This window comes from Chlorocebus sabaeus, chromosome 11 (assembly GCF_047675955.1).
Source record: "Chlorocebus sabaeus isolate Y175 chromosome 11, mChlSab1.0.hap1, whole genome shotgun sequence".
Classification (NCBI taxonomy): domain Eukaryota; kingdom Metazoa; phylum Chordata; class Mammalia; order Primates; family Cercopithecidae; genus Chlorocebus; species Chlorocebus sabaeus.
In genome coordinates this window covers 5105713-5128574 of record NC_132914.1, presented here as the reverse complement: position 1 = coordinate 5128574, position 22862 = coordinate 5105713, and the positions used below count along the sequence as shown (strand labels likewise).

General features: G+C 44.8%; 1 protein-coding gene across 2 annotated transcripts in view; it reads right to left on the bottom strand.

Moving 5' to 3' along the window:
• Positions 1-404: 404 nt before the first annotated feature.
• Positions 405-22862, bottom strand: part of KCNA6 (potassium voltage-gated channel subfamily A member 6) — a 41004-nt gene continuing 18546 nt past the window's right edge. For both annotated transcript variants that reach the window (XM_007967304.3, XM_007967305.3), the window contains exon 2: positions 405-816. The gene's annotated coding sequence lies outside the window, so the exon portion shown is untranslated. The remainder of the gene's footprint in view (positions 817-22862) is intronic.

Below are 22862 nucleotides of genomic sequence, written 5' to 3'. Positions count from 1 at the left end.
TCCACTGAGGACAGGCCAAGGGAGAACAGCTGCCAGCTACAAGAACAACTTGGGTGACTAGGAAGAACGCCCTTACTGTGTCTGGGAGACCCCGCACACAGCATCATCTGGCCTCCGGGAAGTCCACATAAAAAAAAAAAAACTCAGCCCTTTTTATTTGCTCAGTCATGTGTATATCAGAGGCGGATAACTCTAGGATCATGGGTGTTACACATCTTACTTTCTTGCAGAATGTCCCCTGTCTGTGGGCCGGGTCACGGCAGAGGGGGATCAAGCCCTCTGTGGTCACAGATCTGGTGATCTGTGAGTGGCCGTCACATCCTCCTGTGTAGTGAGGATGCCCAGAAAGCTACAGGTGCTCTGAATTTCGGATCCCTGCCTACTCTTGTGGAGACCACGTGGCTTGTCTGCCTAACTCGGCCGTCGATATTTTCTCACGGCATAATGCACAGCCTCTGAGATTTTGCCATATGTTTATTTGCCATTCTTCCACAGCCACCCTTGTCCTGGGTGGGTCTGCAACACAACCATGCACCTCCCGGAATCCCCTGACCACCCCATAGCTGGTCTCTTTGCCCACCAGCTTTCACCCTGTTCCTACAGCTTCACCCCGACATTCTGGGCCCCATCTCTAGGGACAGCGGGTCTGGTCTCAGCTTTTTCTGGCTTGGTTGCTGCTTGTGGGAGGCCTCCACAGGGGTGTCAGGCCAGATCACCCAGGCAGGGGGTCTCGTCTTCTGAAGAAGTTGAGGGTTCAGCTGCTGTCAGAATTCTGTGCGTAGATGTCCTTGCTTGCACCACCTGCCAGCATTGTTCCTGCCAGGGAGGAACCAGAACAAAAGGACGTGTAGTTAGCGATATAAGGGTGTGTGGCATGAGGGATGGAACTGAGAAACCTGGAAACGACAGTGTGCTTCCTCACCCCACTAGCATTTGCCTAGTGATCTCCTACCGGGTCCCCAGCCTTAGGTGCTCTGGTCTGTTCAAACTGTACCTCCCACTGCCACCCAGCAAACTCCAGCAACTAATCAGTGACTGTGAGCTTGTGCAACTTGAAGCCATTTCTGCCCGTGTTGTCCTTAATACTGCTGTCATTAATTCTCCACCTTTAACAGCCGCCGAGTCCCTCTAGAGTCCAGTCCAACCCGTGTGCCTGACTTCCAGGCCCCAGAAAGCAGTCTCATCTGATCTATCCAGCTGCTCTCACTGCTCCCTGACACCTCCCACCGTCCACATGGTCGAAGGGTCCCCTCTCGGACCCTCAGCCTGGACCAACATCAGGCGTGTTCCTCTCTCCCTGAAAGAGTTCATGCCACCGCCTGGCTCCTCCTTACCCAACCCCTACACTGCCAGAATGTTCTCGAGTCTCCTTCCTACAATGCTGAGTCCAGTCCCTCTAGACCCGGCTGAGCCCCTACGGCCAAGAGCCCCTTTGGTTGGGAAGTCCGTGTAAAAAAATAACTCCACCCTTGATATTTGCCCAGTCATGTGTATATCAGAAGCAGATAACTCCCACGCAGACCGGTCCTCTGCATGACTGATCTCTCTGCTGCCTTTCCCGTCTGGCCCACACGCTATTGCAAAGCCTGTGAGATATGCTGCCCCAAGTCCTGTGTTTAACATCGGCCTCTACCGTGGCCTGGGCAAAGTTAAACTCCTCGCTTGTCATCCCTGACACAATGCATGTGTCTCTGTGACTACCAGAAAGTACTCCAAGAGCAAGCCAGAGTCACCAAACAAACCAGCAACCATTGTCATTTCTGTTTCTGCACGTGGAACAGGAGCAACAATAACAAGGTGTTTGTGATCTGCTTTGCAAAAGGTAAATAAGGTTTCCATAAACTCCAGTTGGTATCATGACTGCGCCCATGCAATGGACTTCCGCAGAAGGAAAAGACTTCACATTTGTAATTTAAATCATTTGGGAGCAAGCCCCAAGGTCCATGACATGGAGTAACTGGTAATCTTACTCAAGCACAAATTTAACTGTAAAGCCTGGTGTTCAGGACAGCAGTTTGCCTGGTGACTGTCACTGACTCTCTGGCGTCAGACTCACTAGGACATTGTCCGGGGGCTTCCCACTGGCTTTGTCAGGGTGCAATAGCTCTTACAAAGTGGTGAGAAAAAAAAAAAAAGAGTGAAAATCTCTAGGTGCAGTTCCAGTGGCCATCAGATGACCTTAGCAAAGGGTCAAAGTTTTCTTCGGTTGTTTCAAAGGGAAATGAACAGAAAACTCATTACTCTTTGCACGCACATGTGATGGAGGAAAAGCCTGTACAAGCACTTCTGCATTGATAAATGTGGAGTTGTGTCAGGTGCCTGAACACAAGTTCTAAATGCTAAGGGTCATTAGACTCAATTCTGCTACGAATGTAAATTAAACATCAGGAGCGTTCTCCCTGGACTGTTCTATGGCTCCACCTACTGTATGTTCTTAGGGAATGCACCGTAATTTTTATACAAGCCCAAAGAAAACATCACTGGGGAAGTCCATCTGCTCTAGAGTTTAAAATGACTGATTAAAAAGTTGGGATCAGCCCGACCAACATGGAGAAACACCATGTATTTCTCCATGTATTTTTTGTAAAAATACAAAATTAGCCAGGCGTGGTGGCACATGCCTATAATCCCAGCTACTCGGGAGGCTGAGGCAGGAGAATCGCTTGAACCCGGAAGGCGGAGGTCGTGGTGAGCTGAGATCACATCACTGCACTCCAGCCTGGGCAACAAGAGCGAAACTCTGTCTCAAAAAAAAAAAAAAAAAAAAAAAAAAAGTTGGATTTTTTTTTTTTTTTTTTTTGCTCCCTCCTGAAACCCTACAAAAATAACAGCAGAGGAAATTTTTACAGAGAAGAGAGGAGGTAAATTACATAGACAAAGAAATCAGAATAGTGGATGAAAATATTAAAAGCCAATTTGCAGATGATGGAAAGCCCCTGGAGAAATAGCATTTTACTTGGGAGGGGGCAAGATTTAAAGCCTGAGTCCCTGCTGATGCCAATGAGATACAATCTGATTTACCCCCAGGAACCTATAAAGGCTCAGGAGTTGAGGGTGTCAGGTGCCACAGAAGCAGGGTTGAGGGGCAGAGCTAAAAACTGGTTGCAGTTAGACACACCATTTCAGGTCTCCTTTGCAACCTCACAAAACCAAGCACCTACTAATCCTACCACCTTGTCAAAAGATGTAAAATTTATTCTGGAGAAACTATACCAGAAGGGCCTAGACTCAAGGAAAGCTGGCACCATATAAGGCTCTGGAGGAACCGTACTGAAGCCAAGGAGTTAAGTGTGAGGGGAAATCCCACATGTTGAATGGTGAGACACTTGGCCACTTCCCCTGCTCTGCTCCCAGGGTAATATCAAACAGGCAAGTTGGAGAATATTTTCATGGAAAACCGAAGGATTCCAAGGAAAAAAAAAAGGTCTGTAGACACTGGAGGCCCCCAGTGAGACAGCCTGATCCCAGCTTCATCACTCTGCAATAAGCTCACCACTCCACAAGCTCCAAAGACACAGAGATTCCAGTAAGCTTCTTAGTACTTCACTCGTGAAAATGAACAGAGATCCTCAAATTACAAACATCTGAGGAAAGCCTCTGAAAGGTCAAAACCAAAGACAGAAACTCAGAGAAAACAGAAAATTCCAGAAGCAAGAGAAAACTTCAGATATATTAAAAATCCTCAGATAAATAAGATGAACTAGTTTATCCATGAAACAAGAAGAAGCTGCTATTATAAAAAGGAACCACCCAAGGAGAAGAAAATAATTCTTTGGAAATTAAAAATATGACAGCCAAAATCAAAACTTCAATAGAAGAGCTAGAAAACAAAGTTGAGGAACTCTCCCAGAAAGCAGAATGGAAAAGAATAGAGAAGAAATAAGGAAATTTGAGAACCAGCCCAGGGGATCCAAAGTCTAATAACAGAGTTATAGGAAAAGAGAACAGGCAAAAACAATGAAAGAACATTATTAAAGAAATAGTTTTTTAAATGTTCAAGAATTGAAAATATGCATTTCCAGACCCAGAGTGCCCACTGAACACCCAAGAAAATGGATAAAGATAGACCTACATCAAGGTATAGTATCATGAAGTTTGGAAATCAGGATATCAGATTTTAGCAAAAACATCATTAGAAACTAGAAGACAATAGAGGTGGTTTTCAACCTCAAATGCCATCCTCATCAAAGCAACTACTTGCAGCAGAGAGGCGGAGAGAAATATCTGGACAACAGTAAAGGGGTGTTCCAGGACAATGGTGAAGCAACAGGCCTCGGCCATCCTGAAGCAGGGGGACAGAGTGGCCCTGGAAGTCAAGATGAAGGTGAGAGAGAGCCTGGTGCATTTACATGTAGGAGGAGATTTACATTTCTGGTGGGAAGTTTCCTGAACCCCACTCTCCATTTGGGTATCAGTGATAGGTATATAGAAAACTAAACAAGGAAAGAAGATATTCAGTAACTCCAGAAGAAAGCAAAAAGCAGTACAAGAAAGGAAACAGAACGACAACACTGCACATTATGTGGTTCGAGGAGGAATACTATTGACACCATCATAATAAAGTAGGATGACCGCTGAACTAATAAATAAGTTATTTATATGACAGTGGGTTGAGACGGGTGTGTGTCTATATTGTGGAGAGTAACGGTGGGTGGTGTAAGAAAGGTAAATCCTTATCTTCCATAGTTGGAAGTCAATTTTCCTAAGACTTAAAAAATAAAAATTAAAAAGCAATGTAAGTGTGTTACAGGTCTAGCATCCCTAATCCCAAACTCCAAAATCCAAAATCCAAAATGCTCCAAAATCTGAAACTTGTTGAGTGCCGACATGAAGTAGTGACACCTTTGCTTTCTGGTAGTTCAATGTACACAAACTTTGTTTCACGTACAAAGTTATTGAAAAATTACCTTCAGGCTATGTGTACAAAGTGTATATGAAACATAAATGAATTTTGGTTTAGATTTGGGTACCATCCCCAAGATACCTCATTATATATATGCAAATATTCAAAAAAAAAAACAAAACAAAACTCTAAAATTGGAAACATGTCTGGTCCAGGTATGTGAGATAAAGGATTCGCAACCTGTACTGAGAAATCCAGTGACAAATGTAGAAGAAACAGCTAAAAAGTTCCAAGAAATTGTTTCTGAAGGATGCAAGGTAGGGACAAGGAAGGGCAGGGCAGGGGATTGTTACTGTTGTTATAAGCCTTATTGAAATAGTTTACCTTTTTCCCCTTAGGCTAATATCTTAATTTAAAAGAAAAGAAATGACACATGAAAATGGCCCCAAACCTAGTCTCTAGACTGAAGAACCTGAGTTCTGAGGTTGCCAGATTTAGCAAAAACAAACGAAAAGGACACTAGTTACATTTAAATTTTATATAGTGAGTAATCTTTTAGTACAAGTATGTCCCAAACATTGTAAAAATTACTCCTAGTTTATCTAAACTTCAAATTTAACAGGCATCCTCTGTTTTTTCTAGGAACCCTATGCCTAATATCCAACACATTCACAGCAATGCACTTAACCATGATTGCAGAGCATCCATAAAGAGCAAATCTTAACAACCTCAGAGGGAGAGAAGTTCACGTACAAAGAGATCAGAGAAGCCTTGACTCCTTGCAGCGAGGGTGGAAGGTAGGAAGCAGCAGAGCAATGCTTTCAAAATTCTAAGAAACCACGATACCCATTCTGGAATTTAACATCCATCCAGTAATTCATAAAGTTTGAGAACTGGGTAAAGGCATTTCGAGGCATGAAAGCTCAAAACTGTACTTTCCATTTACCCTTTCTTGCCCTACTGAAGGGTTTGTCCAATCCAGAGAAGAAATAAATCAAGAAAGAAGAAACATATAGTCCAGAAAAACAAAGACCCAATGTAGAAGGGAAGGAAAAGAATTCCCAGGACACCAGCTGTCCAGGGCAGAGAGAAAGCAGGCAAGACAGTAGGGGAGGGAAGGCTCCAAAATGGAAGGCTCCAGGGGGAAAGGGACCGAATGGTCCACAGCCTGATGCATCTGATCCCACAGAAAACCATGTTTAGAGGGCTTTTTCCAACTCCGTTGGCAAATCTGGAAAGAATTATAAACAGGAACACTGAAAATTAAGCAGGTGAAGAAAATGAGGTAATAACAAAATGTTTACAAGAGATTAAATTAACATTATAATATACTGCTTGGCAATGCAGAAAATAGTCTTTGATAGTGGTAGTGACAGACACACTGAACACTGATTTAACCAAAAAATTATGGTGGAGGCAGAGAAAGTGGTAGAGGACATATGGCTTCATGTACAAAGGCAAGAGGTACACCATCACGCAGAGTCACAGTCCTTACGGCAGCCCAAAGGCCCTACGCAATCTGTGTCACCCTGGCTTACCCCACCCAAATTACTCTCCTCCTCATTCACCTTCCTCCGGCAGTAAAGGCCCCTTTGCTGTACTGTTCCTCAGTTACCCCATGTCCTCCCACCTCAGGGCCTTTGCACTAGCTATTCCCCTTTCTTAACCTGCCCCTTCCCCCATTATCCACAGGGTCCAGTCCTCCCATCCTTCAGGTTCTGTGCTCAGATGTCATCTTCTCAGTAAGCTTACCCCTTCTCCCACTCTGTTATTTAACACTGTACTTCTTCCCTGACGTTCCCTACATTACCTCTGCTCTCGTTTACTTTTCTCCACATTATTTATAATCATCTCTACAAAGGGCACCACCTCATTATAACGAGATGGTCATAGTAATATTTTATTTAAACATTTGTTTATTCTCCCTACTGGAATGAAAGCACCATGAGGACAGGGAATTCTGTTTGCTACACGTATCCATAATTTGTTTGCTGATGCATCCATGGTTAGAACAGAGTGACTGGCACATAGTAGGTGCTTTAGAAATATTTGTTAAATGAAAAAGTAAATCAAGAAAGAGTATCATCTACATTTACTGAGAAAAAAATAAAGGTCAATCTCAGAAAACAAACTTAAAATCATTGAAAGTGGTCCCTCTATGGACTGGCTTCATGGTAAGGGAGAGAAAGACATGGGCAAGCTGGTCTTCCCTGGAAGCCTTATACTATTGATATGGTTTTGATCTGTGTCTCCACCCAAACTTTATGTCAAATGTAATCTCCAGTATTAAAGGTCGGTCCTGGTGGGAGGTGATTGGGTAATGAGGATGGATTTCTCATGAATGGTTTAGCACCATGCCCTTAGTGCTGTCCTTGAGATAGCGAGTGAGTTCTCACGATACCTTGTTGTTTAAAAGTATGTGGCACTGCCCACCTCGCCCTCTTGCTTCTGGTTTCACCATGTGAACTGTCTGCTCCCACTTTGCCTTCTACCATGAGTCAAAGCTCCCTGAAGCCTCCCCAGAAGCAGACGCCTCCATGCTTCCTGTACAACCTACAGAACCGTGAGCCAACTAAACCTCTTTTCTTATCAATTATCCACTCTCAGGTATTTCCTGATAGCCACGCAAGAATGGCCTAACATAACTATTGCTTGTCTTTTCAAACTGTGTGCATATATTACTTTAACAAAAAGTAAAGAATTTTTAAAACATGATTACTGTTTTGCCCTCCACCCAAATCATATTTCATTCCAATGCCAAAATGAAGTGACTATTGAATTATCTACTATTTTGTATTATTAATGCCTGGAAGTCATCCCCTTCCTCCCTTTCTGTCTATCCCACCACCTCCAATTGATTCCCAAGTACCAAAGCTTTCACCTTCCCAAAGCTCTCAAACCTATTCACCTCTTTCCATCTCCATCACTACTGCCCTAGTCCCATCTTCCACCTGGCTATGGACACAAGTTTTATCATTGGTCCACCTGCATCCATCCAGTCCCTCCAATCCATTACATTGTGGCCAGACCGATATTTTCACTCACAAATCCGATCGTATTACCCCATCTGATATGGTTAGGCTGCGTCGCCACTCAGATCTCATGTTGAATTGTAATCCTCAGTGTTGGGGCAGGACCCGGTGGGAGGTGACTGGATCATAGAGGTGGATTTCCCCCTTGCAGTTCTCATGATAGTGAGTTCCCATAAGATCTGGTTGTTTGAAAGTGTGGAGCACTTCCCCTTTTGCTCTCTCTCTCTCTCCTGCCGCCACGTGAAGACATGGTTGCTTCTCATTCACCTTCCTACCATGACTGCAAGTTTCCTGAAGCCTCTCCAGTCATGTTTCCTATATAGCCTGTGGAACTGTGAGTCCATTAAATCTCTGTTCTTCACAAATTACCCAGTCTCAGGTAGCTCTTTATAGCAGTGTGAGAACTACCAAACCATTTCACCGCCCCACCACTTGAAACCCACCTAAGGCATTCATCCCGTGGCTCCAAGGCTGAAGATAAAACTCATAACCTGTGGACCTAGCTCCAAGCTCACCGTGCTCATACTTACCATGTTCCTCTCATCATGGGGCCTTTGGATATACTGTCCCCTCTCCCTGGAATGTGGTTTCTACCTCCTCTGATTATTTAACTCCTGTTAATCATTCAAATATCAGCGAAAATGTCATTGAGTTAAATGTCCCTAATTTGGACTTTCATAGCAGTTTTGTGGGTATCAGTTCCCAGTAACACGTGCACAGTTGCAATTTTAAATTTTGGCTTAATGGATTAACATCTCCTTCCACTCCTCCTCATCAGCACACACACACACACGCACATACACATACACACACACACACACTTAAGCTCCATAAAAGGAAGAAATCTTTTGTTTCATTTATCACTATATCCCCAGTGCCTAGAAGACAGGAGGACCTCAATACATACATGCTGAAAAATTTGTATGATACACTATGCTTTCCTATGGCAACAACCAGTATGTATTGCTTTGGTTTAATTAACATTTATTCATCTGTCTCATCTCTACCCTAAAATTCTACAACTTGGAGATCGCATGTTTTTTCTTTGAATGCCCTGTTTCCCTCTCTCCTCTCTATATTACCAGTCCCCATTTTTAGATATAAAATTTAAATTTCTGGAAATGGAAATGTACTGACAGAAAACGTGCAAAAGATCATGTGATGTATGGGTTTCTATGCCTGCAAGCTAACATGGTACAAAACCCCCCTTCACACTTTGCCTTTTAGACATAATCATTGATGGTATATTTCCAGCACTTCACACATGATCTTTAAATACGTCACCTTCCTCTGCACTTCAGTACATATTCAATTGGCTGAATTCCACTGAACATCTGATAGAGCACTTTAGGCAAATCTAATGATTTTCATCTTGCCTCAAGTCTATTAAGTTTTAACACCTATGCTTTGTGCTGTAGATGTCTCTATTTTCTTCTCACTTTGATAAAATAAGGACAAAAAATTGCCAAAAATAAGATTAAATAAATCTCACTAAATATTTATTATTTATCTTATAATCTTAATAAATTGCCAATTTATTATGTATACAGCATTATTATACAGAAAAGATGGTGATACTGGCTGGCTGATGGGGCCACCATGAGACTGCTCATCTGTCACCTAATGTACACAATTCCAAATTCAGCATAAGATGGGGGCATTAGGGGACTCTAAATTTGAACATCCAATGTTGAGCACCACTTGTTTATACCCCTTGTGCAATTAGGTACTGCCTGATAATCCAATATTAATGTCACCCTTTGCTGAGTAAAATGAGTTTAAATTCATCCTTTCTTTTTCTTCCTGCTTATCAGGACTATATGATCAACCAAATATTCTTTCAAGTTCCTTCTAAGGAGTAAGACTATCAGATTGTCTTCCTTAAATAAGCTCCCCTTCAGACACAAGCTACAATCAACACGGGCAGTCCTAAATTTTTATGTTCGCAATATAATACAATTGAGAATCTTCCTTGTGTGCACTTTAAAAACACCCAATCCTCTGCCTCCAGTTAGTCTCGGGCAATAGCTGGCTATTGAGGGACACATCCCTAAGTGGGCTCCACTCCCCAGAGCTTGGACTCTGCCACATCAGCAGGGAATTCTGGGACCAGACTCTGAACCATCCTTCTTGCTGACCCAATGCCTACCACTGACCATCTCAGTCTTGTTGGAGTTAGGCTCAACAGATGTTTCCCAAGCATTCTGCCATTTCTGTGATTGATGTGGAACGTGTCATCCCTTAAAACCTCAAGCTTGGTAAAATTTTCTACTTCCCTCAGATTTGTCACCAGAGCCCTGTGCATTCGTTCCCAGGAGGTAAAGAAGTGGCATGCAACAAGTTAGAGCTACCGCCGCTCTGGCTGGTGTGAGATGGTATCTCATTGTGGGTTTGACTTGCATTTCTCTAATGATGAGTGATATTGAGCTTTTTTCATATGCTTATTGACCACGTGCATGCCTTCTTTAGAAAAGTGTCTGTTCAGGTCCCTTGCCCACTTTTTAATGGGGTTGTTACCTACAGGAAAATTATCCAGACACTCTCAAGGGTCACTTTATCTTTAAGAGGATATATATCATAATTATCAATGAAATGCAAGCAAAATACCATTTTAGGCCCAAATCAACTGCTTCCTTCTACAACTAGAATATTCAGGAATGACATAAACTTATGATTTTTCCCTGTTTGCCTCTTACCATAGCGATCCATTATAACTTTTCATGATGGAAGTTTTTTCTCTCCCAAAAAAAAAGTACACACTCATTATGAATAATTCACTGACTTCAGAAAACTATAAAAAAGAAATAAAAATTGTGCATGTCCCTTCTACCCAGAAAAAAACAAGCACTTTGCCTTTGGAGTCACATAAACTTGGTCTTAGGCTAGTTGCTCGGTGGCCTCCTCTGGAAATTATAATTGAAGCTATCCACAATGGGAGGATTTAAGATAATGTTGATATAAGGCACAGTGTTCTGTAACTACTAGCTATGACTATTATTATTAATATACATCCAGTCTTTCTTTCTATGCGTGTATATGTATATGTCAATGGGCATGTTTTCTGTTTCCAAAAAGTGGCTTTTGTTTCCTGAATAGTTATTTAGAAAATACATTGCTTTCGGTGGCGCAAGCCTGTAATACCAGCACTTTGGGAGGCCGAGATGGGCGGATCACGAGGTCAGGAGATCGAGACCATCCTGGCTAACACGGTGAAACCCCGTCTCTACTAAAAAATACAAAAAACTAGCCAGGCGAGGTGGTGGGCGCCTATAGTCCCAGCTACTTGGGAGGCTGAGGCAGGAGAACGGCGTAAACCCCGGAGGCAGAGCTTGCAGTGAGCTGAGATCCGGCCACTGCACTCCAGCCTGGGTGACAGAGCGAGACTCTGTCTCAAAAAAAAAAAAAAAAAAAAAAAAAAAAAGGAAAATACGTTGCTTTGATAAATAAATACAGTTGACTTTGAACAACTTGGGAATTAGGGTTGCTGACTCCCGAGCAGTTGAAACTTTGCATATAACTTTTGACTCCCCCAAAACTTAACTACTAATAACCTCCTGTTGACCAGAAGCCTTGCTGATGACACAAAAAGTCATTTAACACATATTTTGTATGTTATATGGATTATGTAGTATATTCTTACAATAAAGTAAGCTAGAGAAAAGAAAATGTTAGGAAAATGATAAGGAAGAGAAAATATAGTTACTGGTTATTAAGTGGAAGTGTATCATCGTAAAGGTCTTCATCCTCATTGTCTTCACACCAAGTAGGCTGAGGAGAAGGAGGAAGAGGAAGGGTTGGTCTTGCTGTTCCAGGGGTGGCAGAAGCAGAAGAAAATCCATGCATAAGTGGGCTCATGCTGTTTAAACCCATGTTGTTTACAGGTCAACTGCATTCAATTTATTAAGATTATAAATCTTTAAACCAAGTCTTCCTTAAGCTTTTGAGTTCAACGCACAAACTATTATTCTATGCATAAGCAGAATTTGCCTGCTTTTTTATGTATATTATGCCTGAACTCCTGAGAGCCTTTGAAAGCAATCAGAGCAGGAGAACATCTTTAAGGGTATGTATTATGGACCAATGTTTGCGTTTCCCCGAAACTCATATGCTGAAGCCCTACATCTCAGAATGCCCGTATTTGAAGATGGACCTCTAAGTAAGTAGTTAAGGTTACATGAGGTCATAAGGGTGGGGTCCTAGTCCCATGGGATTGGTGACCTCATAAAAAGGGGAGAGACACTGGAGCTCTTTCTCACTCTATGCACAGAGGAAAGGCCATGTGCATCCTCAATGAGAAGGCAGTCATCTGCAAGCCAGGAAGAGAGCCCTCACCAGAAACCAATTTGCTGACAGCTTGATGATGGATTTCTAGCTACCACAGCAGTTAAAAAATAAGTCTCTGCTATGGAAGCCTCCAAGTGTACGACATTTAGTTATGGCAGATAGGTTATGTGGTCGGTTCAAAATCAGGCAGCAGATCAACAGCAAACAGACATAACAAAGTTTCTCATTTTTCAGAGGCGACTGAGTAAACTGGACCATCATATCCCATTTCATGTAGGTTACACGTGAAAAAGCAATAAGAGATCAAGAAAAGCAGCTGTCTTCGGTCGCTGCTCTGCAAATAGTATCACCCTGTAAACTCACTGGTAGCCCCCAGTGGGTATAAGGTGCCATGCTGCCACCTCCCAGTGTCAAAGGCAGGGAGCAGGGCTCCTAGACAAGCCAGGAGCCACAGATGCTGCAGGGTTTGTTTCTGAATAAACCTGTCCATCAAACATCTCCACTCAACTTGATTCCCAGGCAGCTCTGAAATTTTTATGGAGGACATTCCAAGAACAAAAGAGACACTGTTCCTTACCACCCCCTCCAAGCAGTCTGAGGAAGGAGTTCTTAGGCTCCTGGAGAGGGTCAAGGGGATGCCACTGTGGCCATGGCCACAAGAGGTGGAACTTATGGGACCCTGCAGCCGAGGCCAGTCAGATGATGATAACCACCCCATCCCTCCCCACCTTATGCCCTCTTAGTGGGTGTGCTTATTTTCTACTCTCTCAGAGTGGAACACTTGGAGAGCCGTCTCCGCAGCCTAGCGCAGCAGCACCCAAATACAAAGGTTCTCTTCAAACTGCCTCAGAGCTGCAGAGCCCACACTCAGGCAGTCTATCCATGCACTCCCAGCAGATGCTCAGTAAGTGACTGTAGCCTCTTCTGCTTGGGTTTCCATAAAAGCCTCCCATAGGTGGAGCAACGAGGAGTGCGTGGAGAGCAGTCCGTACCCACACAGATTGCATTGTCCACAGAGGATATTAAAACAATAATACTGGCCAAAAGTTGACTGCTTTTTACTTCCGTATGTGTCTGTGAGTAGAAAAAAATGCAAACTTCTTCCTCTGCTCTCACACCACAACCATTAGCACAGACTTCTGTGATAAAATCTTTGGGGATTCTTCCCCACCAACATGCAAGCAATTGCAGCAGACACTAGCCGGTGTCCTCCAATTCCATTCTGATGCTGTCTACCTGGAGACAGCATCAGATCCCATAGGTTGAGGGCTCAGCCCCACAAGACTGCCCCCAACTTCTAGTGCCAGTCACAAGCCCCAGGTTGTTTTGCCTGTGCTTCTGAGGGACTGGTTTTATACACTGGAGTTGCCATGACCCCCTCCTTGGGTTTGCTTAATTTGCTAGAGTGGTTCACAGAACTCAGGAAACTTACTTACATTTATGGGTTTATTACAAAGGATAATGATGAAGAGATGCACAGGGGAAGGTATGGAGAAGGGGCACAGAGCTTCTACGCCCTCTCAGGGTGTGCCACCTTCTAGGAACCTCAATGTGTTCAGCTATCCAGAAGTTCTTTGAAACCAGTCCTTTTTGGAGTTTTTATGGAGGCTTCATTACATAGGCATGATTGATTTAACCACTGGCCATTGATGATTGCCTTGACCTTCGGTCCCTCACCCCTTGGCAGGACAGGATTGAAAGTTCTAGCCCTATAATCCTGTTGGTCTTTTCAGTGACCAGCCACTGTCCTGAAGCTATCCAGGGGCTGCCAGCCATCAGTAAACTCATTGACATACAAAAAGACATCACTTTGGAGATCCGTATGCCAGGAAACAGGATGAAGACCAAATATATATTCCACAATATCACAGTTAGCAATTATAAGCAATGTCAATGACAAAATATTTCTCCTGGGTGAGCCTCCCGGGCATGTCTCCCTGCAACTGGCTATATCAGACACTACTCCTACTGGGTCCTCTCCATGCTAGTCTCTCCCACTCCCATCTTGCTTCAGCCAGAGGCATCATTCCTAAATGTGACCTGAGCAAGTCACTTTGATCTAAAACACCTGCTTGCTCCCATGGCCTTCAGAATGAATCCCACTTCTAAGCAGCTTCATGACTCTTCAAAATCTTGAATCCAACTTATTTTTCTAGCCTTTCCTGCACCCTTTCTCTTACTCCATATAACCCAGGCTCCTGGGTCCTTGAACACAGCATCCCATTCTTGAGCCCCATGCCATTTCTCTTATTAAGAATTTCATTTTCAGCCATGAAAATTCCAAGTCATCTTCCAAGGCCCTGCTGAAGTGTTAATTCCTCTGAGAAATCCCCCCTGAACCCCTCCAGTGCCAAGGAAGAATGTGTTGCTCTTCCTCACTTACCCAGACCACCCGTTACCTGCCTTCACAGTATCACTTACTTCAGAGTCCACCTGATCTACTCGCTGCGGGCAGAGTCCAATTAACAAGAGTGAGGCCTGATATAAAGACAGTGACTTTTGGCCAGGCGTGGTGGCTCGTGCCTGTAATCCCAGCACTTTGGGAGGCCAAGGCTGGTGGATCACCCGAGGTCAGAGTTCATGACCAGCATGGCCAACATGGTGAAAGTCCGTCTCTACTAAAAATACAAGAAAAAAAAAAAATAGCCAGGCATGGTGGCAGGCACTTGTAATCCCAGTTACTCGGGAGGGGGCTGAGGCAGGAGAATCACTTGAACCCAGGAGGTGGCGGTTGCAGTGAGTCAAGGTTGTGCCATTGCACTCAAGCCGGGTAACAAGAGTGAAACTCTGTCTCAAAAAAAAAAAAAAAAAAAGAGTGACTTTTTATTCCATAGCTACCTTAGAGGAAGAAGTATAGGCTTCCCACCTTAAGGGCACCACTTTGCCTTTGGAACAGAAAGAAGGTTCTTTTTAAAGGGGGCCTAGCATGAATGACATGCAGGAGAGGAAGCCAGCAGGTGGGGGTACACATATTGGCTTCGGTGCCTTATCAATCAGACAGCTGAGTTGATGTCTTTGTGGGCAGAACTAGGTTGTTAAAGGCAGCCAAAACTCTCCAGGTGGAAGAGAGTTTCATAACAGGCAACTTTGGGTTGGAGATTGACTGTTGTCCCATGAGGAAGTCTCCTGGTGGCAGAGTTCCACTCTGGAGCTTCTAAGCGCATAGTTACATGAAATTGCCCTGTAGGGAGTGTCTGCTGAAGGGGAGGTAAAGGTTAGAATTACATTTCCAAAGGGCTAAGTAGGAAGTGGGGAACAGGGGGAAATGGAGAACAAAAGGAAAGAAAAGAAATAATTTAGAAATATCATTCTCTTTTTCTTAGAAAAATGGGAGTACTCAGTTACACTTGCATTTATTAATTTCCCCCCTATAGACTCCAAGAATGCTAAATTCCTAATCCCAATAGTTGAACCCAATACATTGGTTAGGCTACATTTTACCAGTTAGCACAACTATTGTGCCTTAAGTCAGTCCTCATACCCAGTTCACTTTTCAGTCCCTGACCCCTTGGGTCAGACCAGGCACCTTTCCTTTCTGTCCATATGATTCTCGCTCCATGAAATCAGCTGGGCAAGAGGGCTTAGAACCACTTCTAGGTCTTGTTCTCTCACCCTCCTGAAAGTTGCCTCTAAAAGAGCTTGTCACAGATTTTGGCTCCAAGGTAGATGAGAGTAAGAGACCCCACTTTGGCCTGCAGTTCCAGTTGTGGGTTTCAACTCAGTCTTTTACTGCAGAGCCCTGAATTGCAGGTAGCTGGGTCTTGCTTTGGATACTAATAAAGTGGTGCCTTGCTGCCTGCATTCATCTTTACTGTCAGAACCCACTGGTGGTAAGGCATGAACAGCAGGGCAAGATCCGGGCCCTCATGTAAGCCCTAAAAGTCTGCCCTAAACTCCCAAGCCCCTACCTCTACCATTTACCATCATTGTACTAGAGTCAGCTGTTGACTTGTATCTGCCATCTAGATGTGACCTTCTTAGAAGATCAAAGTTTTACTCACCTTTAATTCTCTAGTGCCTCATACATATAGGCTTACTAGAAATGTCTATTAAAAAAAAAATAAGTGGGTACAAGACACCATGTAAGTTTCTTCTTCCATACCCTACTAGTTCCCAACCCAGCTGTCACTCCCGCCACTGCTGCCTTTGTTCTCTCAGAACCCCAATTTTGTTCAGGTTTCTGGAAGCCAACACTTCAAAGAAGACAGACTGGCTGGGCACGGTGGCTCATGCCTGTAATTCCAGCACTTTGGGAGGCCAAAGTGGGAGGACTGCTTGAGCCCAGGAGTTTCAGATCAACCTGGGAAATATAGCAAGACCCTGTCTCTACAAAAAATAAAAATAAAAATTTATTAGCCAGACGTGATGGGTGTGCCTGTAGTCCCAGCTATTCAGGAGGCCGAGGTGAGAGGATCACTTGGGCCTGAGACATCAAGGCTACAGAGAGTTATGATCATGCCACTGCACTCCAGCCTGGGTGACACAGCAAGACCCTGTCAAAAAATTTTTTTAATTTAAAAAAGAAGAAGATGAAGAAGGAAAAGGACAAGAAGAAGAAGACAAGTCCTTCACAGCCTAGGGATGACTCTAAGTTAATCATAGTAATTCTAGCCTTTGGTCTATTCTGGTTAGGATAGCCCTGCCCTAACCACAGCCTAAGGAAAGGCTCATAAGAGACAGCTGGAGAGGTTTTCATCATCCTTAGGCTCAACCCTTCCTGCCTGCACACACTGTTGTGTGAAGACATGATGCTTGGAACTGCTGCTGCCATCTGTGAGCATGAGGCAAAAATCCAAGCAAGTCCTAAGAACAGACTTCTTCAAGCCCTAACATCATTGGCCATGGCAGACCCACTACAAAAAAAAAAAATGCTTCCAATGCTCCACCTACCCTTGGCAATGTGATCTTGAAGCTCCTCCTATCAAGAGTCTATTTCCTCATTACTGAGTCTTAGTCAACAGCATTGCAGCAGAAGTGACGGCGCCAACTCCAAATCTCGTCTCAAGAGGGAAACTCCAGGCTGCCCTACTAGAGATATGGGAGCAACATAGGCCGGATACTGAGGCTCCCTGGCCAACAGTCACACAACCCCCAGCAGCACCACCTGATCAACCTAGAGATGACCACAGATGCATGAGGAAGCTCAGGTGAGAACAGAAGAGCTGCCCAGCTGAGCCCAGTCAAAATTGCTGACCTGCTTGAATCGGGAGCTATAAAGTAATGGTGGTGTTTCAAACTCTTCAGTTTTGAATTGGTTAGCTACGGAGCAATAGCCAACTGATACATTACCAATCCTGAAGCAGTCCTTCCTCAAGACTCCATTTCATATGAGATAAAAAATGTTCTTTTTTTTTAATGCCACTGTTATATGCAACCTATAGTTCCCTGATATTGTGCTCTGAGGAATAAGAAAGATGAAACAGGGCTCCGCCTTCAAAAAAATGGCAGCCCTACTGTACTTAAGACATATTTTCAACTAGGTTGTTGACCCCTAGAGGTGAGGGTTTGGTGGTACATGTATCTCTAGAAAGGACTCTTACAGTTTAAAAATGTACAGCAACACAAGGTAACCTCTGCTGAGTGCAAAAGGAGGGGTCCAGTCCACATAAATACTTCACGAAGAAAGCTGGATATGAGCTAGGTGGCCTTTGAAGGAGATTTAGGATTTAGAGTGATGAGCACAGAGGAAAGTTTGAGAGAGGCGGGACCCTCTCTGGGTCTAGAAAGATGGATATTCTGTAGGGATTTGTTCTGAAGACAGGTGAGTGACTAGGAATTGAATTCAGATGTGGTGATTTAGGGCCTGAAGCACATAACAAGGACAAAACAGTACCTCAATGCAGGCCAGCAAATGTTCATTCTATGAGGTGAAGAATGAACAGAGGAGCCAAAGGTATAAGCCAATGTCCTCTGCAGCCACCCTCAAAAGAGTATCAAGAAGCGGATTGTCTCAGGAGTATCAGGCCACTGCCCTATAACCTCAGATGTGGCCTGGCCTGAAGGATCTCCTTCTACCTGTGCGTCCCTATACCTCTCACTTTATCTTACCCAGTGGGCACACTGCCACTGGGGTGGGCTCACAGAGCAGGCCTTTAATCAATGCTGGGTTGTAGGCTGAACAAACTTCTCAAGGCTAGAAAAAAAGTAATAGAGAGGTACTTGTTTTTTTCAGGTTGCCAGAGTCTCACATTTCCCTTTCTGGCTGAGTTTTCCCAAGCCTACAAGGGATGGTCGTGGGCTGACGGACGACACCCAGGCTCTCTGCAGAGCATTTCCCTCGGGGTTTGAAGAAAAGCTAAAGAAAGGCCCCTGTTCTCTGGTCCCAACCACAAACACAAGGGCACTAATAATTCCACAACTACACCAGCTTCAGAATCAGAGCACTAGGAAGGAGGGAGCTATTACTCATTTTGACCAGGAAGTCTTGTTTCATTTAGCAATGAGTATTTGCTAAGTATATCTTCTACTCAATAGAACACCCTCACTGTGTTTCTGTGAGGAGACCAGGGTGATCCCTATTTTATACTGGAGGAACACAAGGTGTGTGAGAAATGCACCCAGGATCTCAACACTGGTGACTAGGAGAGCCAGGGTTTGAGCCCAGATCAGTCTGATACTGAGACCTGTGTTCTCTCCATATAGAGTACATAACAACTATCCTTTCTTCCAAGTCTGAGCTGAATGGAAGCTCTCATAAGAGATTATTTTCAGAAGCTTTGTGTCTTAGCCAACGGAGTAAGTGAATTAACACACTGGACTCCAAAATCCAGCTCTGTTATAAAGTAGTCATAGTCGCCGTGTGGCCTTGGGCCAATCAAGTTATCACTCAGGACCCCAATTCCTTTTGGCATTTACAAAAGGAGAAAGCGGAGCTGGAGGATGCATCAGACCCCTTCCAGCTCCCATGGCTGGGAGGTTTTCCACCTCTTCCATAGAGAGGCTAGCCCAGACTGAACCAGAACCTTTTCTTCCTGACTAACGGCTTTTAGGAAAGAGGCTCATGTTGGCTGGCTCTCAGGCTCAACCCTGGTCCAAACTACCGTCAGCAGGACGGGGTCAAGCAGTACCAACTTGGCTGGCTGTTTGTGGGTGATAAGGGGTTATTGTGAAGGACTCTTGGACCCTCTGATAGCTCCCTGACAATGTCCAGCCAGAACAGTAAAGATCCACCAAGCCAGCCGTTCTGGGTCACATGCAACTTCAAGAACTACCTTGTGCATCTGCACCAAGGCCCCCTTTGTTTTGAGAAAGGAGAGCTCGTCGGTCCCATATTCCTCCGCAGTTCTTCCAAATCCTCTCACCCGGTAGGAAAGCCACCTGGGATTGTTGTATAAGAGGAGGAGGCACAGTGGGGACCAGCTTTGCTGGCCGACAGCTTACCTTTCCTGAAAGTCAGTGCTGAACCATCAAAACTGAGGACCCTGCTGACTCCCCCACACCAACTCACAAAACCAACAACCCATGGTGGGCAGGGCCTGAGAGAGGAAAGTGAACGATATCCTGCAAGAGTCTGCTAGGGGGTGGTTTCGTCTCCGTTGCAAGACTACTGAATAGGTAGGGAGGTAAAGGGAATGGAGAGAATCAGCATTTGGAACTCTTCCCTGGGTGCAGCGCCACTGCCTGCATTGCCTGCAAGGCAAACCCCGCCTTCTCCCGCCGCCTCCCACTCCACCCAAGCAGCCCAGGGACAGAGGCTGCAGGATTCTGACACAGGAAGTCTGCAGTCACTGGGAGCCTCTCCAAGATTCAGCCGGTGTGAAGGAAAAGGTTTGGACAAGGAGAGGAACTGTAAAGAGAAACTAAAGTCCTCGGTTTGAATCGGGAGAGATTTTGAGCCTGCGGTTGGTTGCGGGGTGGAGGATGGCGGAAGGGGCGGATGCCCTTACCTGGTTCTGTTTCTCTTTCGCTGGTCACCTTGTTAAGCTGCCTTTGGCCAGGTGTCCGGAGTGGGACTCACCACTGCAGGGGCTCCAGCCCCACACAGCCGCCTCCCAGGAAGGACTCAGGTGGGCTTTCAGGTTATCGGGGGTGGGATGCAGGGGTGAGAGAAGCTTTGGTGGTGGATGTGAGAATTTGGGATGGGGGTGTGAGGCTGTAGCTGGGGGCAGCAGTGTTTGGGATGGGACTTTCCTGGATCCTGCCATGCACCATGCACAGTGCTTTCTGCAGGATGGCATCGAAGGGGCTGGAGCTGGGGGGCAGTATGTCTGTGTCCTCAGACCACAGGGGAGGATGTGGACTGTCCAGGCTCCAAGCTGTCCATCCCTCAGTGCCATGACCTAACTGTTAAGTGGGATGGAGCATGGGAGGGAAAAGCAACTGCACCTTTCAGAGAGAGGCCCTCTGAGCAGGAAGAGTGGCTGCAGTAGAAAGGATGTGGCTGAGAAGGGGAAGAAAGAGCCTCGCGAGCATCAGCACTAGGAGAGGCAACTGATTTCATCCTGAGAGTCTCAGGGGAAAGGAGGCTTCCCCTTCCCAAAAGAACTGGCAGGACTGGCCATAAGCCAAGTAGAGAACAGCTGCTGCTGACTGAGGGAGAAGCTGTGCAGCCTTAGGCAATTCAATCAACCTCTCTCAGCCAAGGGCAATATAATAATGCCTGCTCTACTAACCTTAGTGAATTGTTACGATGCTCAATGGTGAGAGTTGTCAAATGTGAAGTGCAATGAAAGGTATAGGTGTGATATTATCACCAGAACTTCTTAGGCTGGAGGTACCCAACTACGGCTGCACACAAGAACCTCTAGAGACTTTTTTTTTTAATCCTGCACTTGGAAACCACCCTAGATCAGTTATTCAAATTAGGGCAGCCAGTCAGCAGGATAGGAAGTGTTACTTTTTTCAAAAGAATCTGGCGATGCTGATATCCTCTGAAGGTTGAGACCTGCTACTTAAAACTTCGCCAAACTCCCTGAGGATGATCACTCCGAGCACATGTTTTTTAAAAAACCGTATTCTCAGGCTTCTCCCAGATCTACTGAATCAAAATTTCAAGGGGTCCTGGCAATCTCTATATTTAGCAAGCAATCAGAGCAAGGTGGACATGGTATGCCAGTGAAAAGTCTGTCGATTCGCTCCTTTTCTGCTGGATAATCATATCCAGCAATGCTTCTGGACAGCACAGGCAAATCAGCTCAAGGAGGGGAAGCAGCCACCTCAGACAATAAGTACAGACATGCTTTGGGGGGATGGGGTTATAGTAGATGGCCAAATCCCATCCCATTCCTGCTCCACCGGGGGGGACACTCCAATTATGAAATGACACATTTCCCAGCCAAAGTGCCTGGGAACCTTAAGACAAAAAGGAAACGATGATGAGTTATCTATAACTAACAGCGTCAATTACGAGTGCTTTATTGTTGTGTCAATAGATTGTTCAGGCTTTCTTGCTTCACACTCTGCTAACTCTGTTCCCTTCATAAAATTATACAAACACATGCGTACCCATGCACACACACTCACACAGAGACCCCAAGCTCGTCAAACACACAAATGGGAGGACGAAGAGGATGACAGGAGCTGGTGAACGCTTATCAGGCCACTGCATTACTCCATTCTAGCATTATTTGTGGGATTCCATGCTACATTAGTGATGTTCCCGGGTAACAGGACCCCAGGGATTCTTCATTTTAGCTCTTTCATCCCACAGGGGTAATACTAGCTTAGCAGATGAGAGCACGACTCTGGAGCCAGACAGACTAGGCTGAAATCCTGCCACCCCGCTAACTGGCTGTGTGTGACTCTGGGAAAGCTAATTCTGTGAAATGGAGATAATAACGGGGCAACTGGGACGATTAAATGCGTTGGTACACATAAGCCCTTAGAGGCATGCCTGGCACACAAGATGCTACGTGAGTGTCTGCTGCTATCACTGATTGTTGTTTCTGTTGTTGTTTTACTATAGGTGAGAAAGGTGATACCTAGAAAACTAGTTGCTCACTTTGTTTACATCTCTTGACGCTTTTAGGAGTATAGCCAAGGAAGGAGTCATAAATGTGAACAAATATCTACGCTACAAGTGTTTGTTGTGGTACCATTCGTTAGAAGCAACCTGAATGTCCAATAGGAAGTGGGTTACCAAAAGAAGGCTGCATCTCTGTGACGGCTATGTAGTAACTGCATGAGAAAACTAGAGATATAATGTGAAGCTTTTCAAATGAAATACTGAATGATCTCTATAGATATACAGATACAGACAGACAAAGTTAGTCTGGGGGAAAAATACAACAAAGTTCCAACACTCAGTGTCTCTGGTGGTGGGGTTATGGGATTTTTATTTTCTTCCTTGTACTCTTCTAAATTGGGGTAATTTTCTATTATGAGCAGATACTCCTTTTAGAGTCTGAAAATAAAGAGTTCAATTGAAGTAACTTGCTCAAGGTCAAACAGCACATTAGGAGTCCACACAGGCTTCCTATCCCTGTCCAGGGATTGGGTAGCTTCATGAGGCTGCACTAAGAGTAGGAAGGAAAGCTGAGAGGGATGAGAATGATGAACGCACACCAAAAAGCAGCAGGACCTTGGTGGAGCTGTGCAGGGGTAGGCCCCAGCTCGGAAGCTTCCCAGGGCAGAGCTGTGAGGGCAGAGCTAGACACTCTTCCAGGGACTTTTCTATCCCAGAGCCACTGTGCGGCACAGGGAGGTGACCCAGGCCCTACAACCCAATTCCTGCCCTTGGGGCTGCTCACTGCTGTCTCCCAGAA